We start from the raw sequence: 8,855 nt of genomic DNA, 5'->3' as shown, positions 1-8,855 counted from the left end.
TTGTGAAACATGTATGGTTACAGTCAGTGGTGTAGTGGTCCCTGGAGTAGTGGGTATACTCTGAATTGTTGCCTTTTTTTAAATTTTTTTTTTTATTAAGTAATCCAGAAAAACGCCATTTTAGAAACATTGACATTGACATGTAAGACTACTCTATTTAGTTTACCCAAAAATCCATGAATAGTATTTGCTCACTATTATAAAATTATCATAACTTGATCAGGAGCAGTTTGTAGGTTTTACTGGTCACACAAGCAGCTGCATGAATGTAAATGTATTCAACATGAGGCAAACATAGGATAAGATTAGCCATTCATAATGTTAGCATTTCATAACATTAGCCTTTAATAATGTTAACCTTTCATAACATTAGTCTACTCAAATAGTTGAACTATTGGTGACACCATCTCTTCTCCTCTAAATGTGCTGTCATATTTTCCGTAGTTTAAAACAGTGACCTATTCTGAAACCACCTTAAAACTTACCACAGAATTATGTATTCCATGAAAATAGATTCTCTTGATATGTGTCACTCTTTTGAAAAACTTTTATTCTGCCTATCTCGTTCATATTAATAATCGTGCATCTTTTAACAAGATGTGCAGTGACCTGTCAATCAACTGGGGTGGCACTGGCACCTGAAGTGTCCAATCAGGTTCCAGAGGTGGCCAGGACTAGTTAGCAATATTTTCTTTGGAGCAGTGGTGGCTGCTCGTCTTTCAGAAAGGGGAAGCTCATTGTCGGCTTACTTCAAAAAAATTGTCAAGTTATTTAAACATAAATTCGGCCCTCCGTTCCTTTTTAAGAAAATGGTCAATGACCTTATTGTGCCAAGTAGGGGTCTTTTCCAGGGACTTGATAGCTAGTTCACTCCGACCTTGCCAGCAGGCAAATGGTAATCATGAGGAGGCAGCTTGGGGGTCAGCCACAGCCAAATCCCTACAGAGGGTAAGGCAGGTCCTGAAAAGTCAGCTGATCAGCAAAAATAAGATCCAAGCCAAATACCCTGCTGGCATAATATCCTGGCCACTGGAAGAGATACAAGCCACTGACATCAAGACAAGAAAGCTCCTTATCACGCATGGAGGGTTTCTAAAGTCCAGCATCCTGAGGCTGTACACAAAGTGAAAGGAGGAGGGCTGAGGACTAGTAAGTGTCAGAGCTGCTGTCTAGGAGGAAACGGCAAACCTCCATGAATATATAAAGAAGATGGCCCCCAATGACTAACTGCTAAGTGAATAAGGACAAGGAGCCCAAGGGGCTGTCACGGAAGGACAAGCCCTTGGATGGCATGTACCACCGGCAAATTGAGGAAATGGCCAATATTGAGAAAACATACCAGTGGCTGGAAAAGGCTGAAAGACAGCTCAGAGGTACTACTCATGGCTGCACAAGAACAGGCCCTGAATACCAGAGCAATAGAGGCCGGGTTGAGCTTTCTCCCACCTATATCCTACATTACTGGCACTAACGTTCAGCTGACCACAACTGTCGGCAGTCTCAGAATTCGTGTCGTAATGGGGGGTAGGGAGGGTGAACGTGACAAATTTGTGGGACCCAGCATTTGTGTGTCCAGTGGATACAGGTCAGAAGTTGTGAAAATTTCATGTAAGATCCACTGTACAATGAAGGAATGGAACTCAGGAGTTGGACGTTGAAAGTATGTAAAGTTTCACTTTCGTTTCACACCATCATTAGTTCCGTTAATTATGGTCTCACACACACACACACACACACACACACACACACACACACACACACCAAAAAAAAAAAAAAAGCCTCCCTCTGTTTATTTGACAAATCACACCCTGGATATAACCAAGTAGTGGCCATAGTGTACAGGAACATCTGTACTGAGTATGACTGGAGGTCCTAGGGTCAAGATGGATGACACAGATAACACCCTCAAAGGTGACAGACAACAAACAGCCCAAGATCCTGCAGGACTTCCAGATCCAGACCGACAAGATGGTGATGGCCAATCAGCCTGACATAGTGGGGGTTGATAAACATCAGAAGACAGTGGTAGTGATAGATGTAGCAATCCCAAGTGATAGCAACATCAGAAAAAAAGAACACGAGAAGCTTGAGAAATTCCAAGGGCTGAAAGAGGAGATAGAGAAAATGTGGGCTGTGAAGGCAACAGTGGTACCAGTAGTGATCAGGGCACTAGGGGCAGTGACCCCCAGGCTGAGTGGATGGCTCCAGCAGATACCAGGAACGCTATCAGAGATCTCTGTCCAAAAGAGCGCAATCCTAGGAACAGCTAAGATCCTGCGCAGAAGCCTCAGGCTCCCAGGCCTCTAGTAGAGGACCCAAGTCTGAAGGAGACACCACCCAAGTGGGTGAGAAAAGACTGAGAATCTACAATGTAAATAGTCATGAAAATAAAGAAAAACCAAGTGTGTCCATTTGACTGATAGTATATACTGTGTGTGTGTGTGTGTGTCTGTGTGTGTGTATTTATTTATTAGGGACCGAGCCGAGAGGGCAGGTCCACTCACACAGTGAGTGGACTTGCCAGAAGGCAAGGCCCCTATTGTTTTTCGTTTGTTTTTTATTTTCTGTCCACCACTTTGAACTGGATTTTGACCCTGTAAACATGCTTGAAAACTCACCAAATTTGGCACGTATGTCAGGTCTGGCGAAAAATTTGATAAAATGCAAAAATTAACCCCGTAGGTGCCAAAATGGGCTCTCTAGCGCCACCTATGTCAAAAAACACGGAAACCACCATAGCGGCCAGCAGGAATGTCCGAGAGACATGAAACCAATGTCAAAATGTTCCTTACATCGAGCACTACAAATGTTCCAGTGGGCACCGAGAGCTAACTCCAACAGGAAGTCGGTAAATTGCCTTTCAAAGTAAAACCCTCAACTTAAAAGTAGTATGAGCCAGTTTGTCATATTGGCTTCTAAATAGCACCAAAAGATAGAGTGAACCCTTCTCAAAAAGCTGTCTTCACAAATTTCTAATTAATGTCTTAGTTATTTTTTTATAGGTTCGGAAAAATGTGATGTTTGTGACTAATTTTTAGATTTCGACTTTTCCCCACATGTCATACATCAGAAAAATCACCCCAACTCTCCTGTGCAAAAAGTTTTGAGATAGGATGTACAGTTATGGATTTATAAAATATTGTTTGTTTTTATGCTTTTTTGGCTTTAACCTGTCATTTGATCCCCTCAGCATGCTCAGAAACTCACCAAATTTGTCACATACGTCATGTCTGGTGAATACTTTCATACAATATCGAAATTAACCCCTTAGGTGCCAAAATGGACTCTGTAGCGCCACCTATGCATACAAAATTGCCCCTAGTGGCCAGTAGGATTGTCGTACAGACATGAAACGAACGCCAAAATGTTGGTCTCATCGAGCCCGAAAAATCATACACTCACACTCATGAGCTAAATCCAACAGGAACTTGGCAATCTGCCTCGGCATGTATTCTATTTTCCTGGAATTACAAGGACAACACGCTTTCCACCCTCACTGCTTATTCAGTTCAATCTCTTATGACTAATATTATTTATTAAATAAGCTCAGGAGTCTATGTGCTTGCTTCTAGTCCAAGAATTTTTCAGATTGGATGTACCGTTATGGATAAATCGCAGTTTGTTTCTGCAAATTCTGGCAGACTCCTGCCACACTCTGAGCTTTGTCTCTGTTTTTTCGTAATTTGACACCGAAGAGAAGACTGACAGGGAAACAGAAACTGGAAGCTGATTGGCTGAATCTTTTCCTGTGGAATGCATACAATGAAACCACCAGGTGGTGCTGTAAGACCATGAACAGACAATCAGATTCCTAGTGTGACTGAAAACATGACAAGAAACTTCACTGATAAACTGTCTACACACAAGAACATTTGAACAATACAGAAAAAATATGAAAACTACATAAGAAATATATGTATGTATGTAAAAAATTATATATGAATAAAAGTTGAATAAAAATGAAGTCATGATAAAAATGTGAATGGTACACACACACACACACACACACACACACACACACACACACATACACATACATAAAAACACCCACAAGCACGCGCACACACACACACACACACACACACACACACACACACACACACACACACACACACACACACACAATAAAATTTTAGTCAGAAAGCAAGGCCCCTATTGTTTTTCGTTCGTTTTTTATTATTTTCTGTCCGCCACTTTGAACTGGATTTTGACCCCCTAAACATACTTGAAAACTCACCAAATTTGGCACGTATGTCAGGTCCGGTGAAAAATTTGATAAAATGCAAAAATTAGCCCCATAGGTGCCAAAATGGGCTCTCTAGCGCCACCTATGTCAAAAAACACAGAAACCGCCATAGCGGCCAGCAGGAATGTCCAAGAGACATGAAACCAATGCCAAAATGTTCCTTACATCAGCACTACAAAAAATATAGGAGGACGCTATGAGCTCTCTCCAAGAGGAAGTCAGAAAATTGCCTTTCAAAGTAAAACCCTCAGTTTTATATGTATATATATATATATATATATATATATATATATATATATATATATATATATATACACACACACACACACACATATATTTGAATAAAAATGAGGACATGATAAAAATGTGAATGGTACACACACACAAACAAAGTTTTACAGAATCAAAGCCTGATTAAAAATGGTAAAGTATAAGTTTTATGCTCACCTGTTTGTACAATTTCAAGTCACTCAAACAGATTCTGTCTGTCACACACACTTGCATACACACACAGTAGGCTTTTCAAAATAAAAGCCTCATTAAAAGGTGATGGTTTCAGCAGAGGGGCGCAAGTGTTCTGTAGGGATGAAAGGAGGATGGATGCAAAAGAGAGGAGGCTGGTGTCGGGACGGAGAGGTGTGAGTGGAGCTGAGGTGTCAACGGCCACGGGAGGCGGAACTCACGGGAGGCGGAACGTATGGAAGACAGAACGTATGGGAGGTGGAACACAAGGGAGGCGGAATGTATGGGAGGCAGAACTAATGGGAGGTGGAATTCATGGGAGGCGGAACATACGGAAGACGGAACATAGGGGAGGCAGAACGCATGGGAGGCAGAATGCACGGGAGGCGTAACATATGAGAGGCAGAACGCATGGGAGGCGGAATGTATGAGAGGCGGAACGCACAGGAGGCGGAACGTATAGGAGGCAGAATGCATGGGAGGCGGAATGTATGGGAGGCGGATCGCCCAGTGCGAGGTCCCGCCCAATGCTGCTTGCAGCTTTAATTTATTTATTTGGCCTGTAACGGTACACATACTGAACCGAACCGTTTTGGTATGCACCTGTTCGGTTTGGTACACAGCTGTACTGAAACGACACAGTATGTTGAGAAAAACAAAAACGAACAAAAGATGTTGTTGGATGCAGAACTTTAAATCTACGCAAGTTCCACACAGACATATTGAAGGAGCACACATTGACCCAAATTATGAAATAGCAGCTGATATAAGGTTAAAAAAAACAATAAATATGATGTCAACCTGGAAGTTAGAGATTGAAGACCCTCTGCCATTATTACAGTCCCATTTGGGATCACATCAGGTCCCAGTGAAAGACAGCAAAAGGGAAAGAGACGTTAATAAGACGGACGTTGTTTGCCACCTATGAACTACGGTAGTTCTAAAACACTTACACCTGCTCTGTCTGTCTCTCTCTGTCTCTCTCTCTCTCTCTCACACACACACACACACTCTGTATAATAGAGGAATAGAACCCGGGAGTTGGATGTTGAAAGTATGTAAAGTTTCACGCCAGCGTTAGTTACGTTAGTTATGGACCACACCCCCAGGTATATAACTGCCCGCCCCCCCCGCGGTGTGTTAGTGCTGTGAAATGATTACAGTTTTAGTCAGATTAATCATAGGGTTGCTGTGAATCAGTTTCAATTAATCACGGTTAATTATCATTTATTTTTAATCTATATTAATCGCGTTTCGTTTTGCATAAGCAGATGGACTCAAGAAAGAAGGGAATATATATGCATTTAATATGCTTAAACATGTGTTTAAACACCTTCAACAGTTTCAACAAAACAACTTGAAACAACTGTTCTGTCTGGGGGTTTTTTGCGGTTAAATTTCCCATTGAGATAGATAGATAGATAGATAGATAGATAGATAGATAGATAGATAGATAGATAGATAGATAGATAGATAGATAGATAGATAGATAGATAGATAGATAGATAGATAGAGATACATTTACATATAGATTTTTGTGAGAAACATTAAGTTTTACTTCCTTGAACATCTTATACAAAAATGTATTTATTGCACTGTACCAATTTAAGGACAAAATCCTGCACTATAATTCGGACACTGATGCTGTGAAACGACGGTCCTATCAAATTTGTGCAAACTTCTTTTGAAAACAAAGGATTTATTTAATTATACATTTAATTTATGTATAAAACCATAATTTATAAGCTATTTTCCTTGATGAATCCCACTGTGCTAAATTGTAACAGTGCCTGAATTTATTTTTTACACATTCTTTTACTTTGAATGATCCACCAACAGCACTGATGTCAGCATGAGGTGCTGGTGGATTTTGCTTCTTTTATTTATTTTTAATGGCGTCATTGTGTTTTAATTTATAACTTAAAAATCATCATGGAAATATAACACAGTGTGTTTGTCATTCATGAGAATCATACTGAGTGAAAGATCACATATGGGGGACATTTGTGGTGTGAAAGAAGTTAAAGCTCTCAGATCTTCTGATAACGAGGAAAGGAGGTATAAAATGTTTAGAAGTACCTTTACAGAAATACTATTCTGTATTCTTTGGCTGATATTTGAAGAGATAATCTCCATGAGAATTTCCCAGCTTTATATTCTGGATGTTTATGATACATGGGTTTACCAAATGCCAAGCTAAACTTTCATGTGTATGAATGTTTCTGTTTGGAAACTGTCCTAACCTGCAGGTATTGATATGTTGTGTTTTTGTGTATTTTTTATGTTAGTTTTTTTTTTTTTTTTCATTTTGTGTTATACTCTGTTGATGTCTAAGGGATAAATTTGAGACGATCTTGCCTTTACAGTTGCAGATATTCAGGTTTTTGTTCAGGGACACTTATGCAGGATAGATGTCTGGTGTTGTCAAGGTTTGAATAAAACCTCTGTGTTAAATGAAAGGACATGTAGTGTTTTTATGTGCTGAGTGAGATTTATGACCCTTGAGCCTTGGAAACAACTTTAAAACCCTCTCATATCCCAGAGATACGAATGCTGGTAAAAAGATAAGTATGCTTGAATAAATCCATATGAAGTGATTTGAAGGGATTTTTTCATACATGTACTTTCTTTTAGAACACTGAGCCACTGTCTCTTTCAGCACTGATATTAGTTAGAATTAAGAAGTCACGTTCATTACTGGATGGCTTGTTGCATGACAGGACCTCAACAATGCAGTAAAACAAAGCCCTATCTCCCCATGGCTTTCCAGACATTGATAAGTAAATGAAAGAACTGACTTTTTTAAACTTTCTTTTTGTTAATTTTTTTTAACCTTTTTTGTGCACCATTAAGTCAAATTTTACTGATGTTCAGAAACTTCAAAGAACCTTAAAGATTACCTGTAATGAATTTTCATTGTTAGCTATTTCAAAAGATCACATATAAAACTAACGGTTCCATTAGGTAACTTGTGTTATAGCTCACTGTCAAGTACATGTGAGTACTAAGTCACTGCTCAGTCAGTCAGACATGGTCAGTGACATGTTAAAAGTGCTCAGTCCTGTGGTGGCTGTGCCGTGGTTAAATGAGCCGTTTTAGATTCAGATCCATGCCAGTCCATTTGGCATCACTACAGTTACTGCTACAACAGGACATTGGAAATGACAGGTCAGTTTGATACTGTTCCAATAAGTTTAATTCTGACTGATTAAACTGTTCAGCATTTTGCAAAGAAGCAGGCCCTGAACTGGTTAACTCCAACTCCATCTTCAAATTGACATTGGTTCCAGTGTTTTAAAGGTGCTGTATGGAGGATTGTGGCCAAAACTGGTACTGCAGTCACATTGAAAATACTGTAGTGTGGTATCCCCTTCGCCTCCCCCCAGACTAAGGGTTGAAAGATCCAGCATGAGGTTCTACTACAAGGAGCTACCATGGCATACGACAAGTCCTACACCGGTGTTTATACCGGGCCCGGTCTCTTCATCCGGTACCAGACCAGCGATCTCTTCATCTGGGCCCAGGCCAAGAGAAGAGACTGTGGCCCAGCCCTGGCTCTTAATGGCTCTTATCAGGTGGTGGGGCCGCGGGAGGCCACGGGGTTGGTCTTCAAATTCTTCTCCACCGTCTCCATGTTTCAAAAGCATCTCCTATACATATCCTTGTTTCGTTTCTCACTTTGTTACTACGTATTTGGGAATACTAAGAGGCCTTTTAGGTTTAGCACCATCAGACATTTGTGATCAGAAATGTTACTAGCTGCAGCTCAGTGGGAAGTGGCAACCTGGATGCTTAAATGCTACACAGAGTCCTTGATATATATCAGAGTTGTGACACTTCCATAGACTCCCGTTATCAAAAAAATATGCACCTTCTTCTGGGTCATGGAGGAGCCAATAGTACGAAATATTGAGTGTAACACCGTCAGAACACATTCATTTCTATTGCAGCTGATCTGTCAACTCTAGCGGTAAGTTAATAAGACATCATCATCTTTCAAATTATCGAGTGTATTTCCTGTATTAGCGGACATTCGTGTTGTAAATTCAGTTATCTTTGGTTAGGGTTAGGGTTTGTACAAGTGTATATCATAAACAACTGTTATATTTGATTTTCAGCTGTAGCCCTATAGTTTGCTAGCATGACT

General features: G+C 40.3%; 1 long non-coding RNA gene across 1 annotated transcript; it reads right to left on the bottom strand.

The window, feature by feature from the left end:
* Positions 1 to 859: 859 nt before the first annotated feature.
* Positions 860 to 8,590, bottom strand: LOC115437127 (uncharacterized). The gene is made up of 3 exons (XR_003937917.1): positions 8,514 to 8,590; positions 6,943 to 6,946; positions 860 to 870 (listed from the first exon to the last, which is right to left on the bottom strand). It is a non-coding gene; the product is annotated as an uncharacterized LOC115437127 (long non-coding RNA).
* Between the last annotated feature and the right edge of the window lie 265 nt (positions 8,591 to 8,855).

This window comes from Sphaeramia orbicularis, chromosome 17 (genome assembly GCF_902148855.1).
Source record: "Sphaeramia orbicularis chromosome 17, fSphaOr1.1, whole genome shotgun sequence".
NCBI lineage: Eukaryota > Metazoa > Chordata > Actinopteri > Kurtiformes > Apogonidae > Sphaeramia > Sphaeramia orbicularis.
This window is presented reverse-complemented; position numbering and strand designations above follow the sequence as displayed.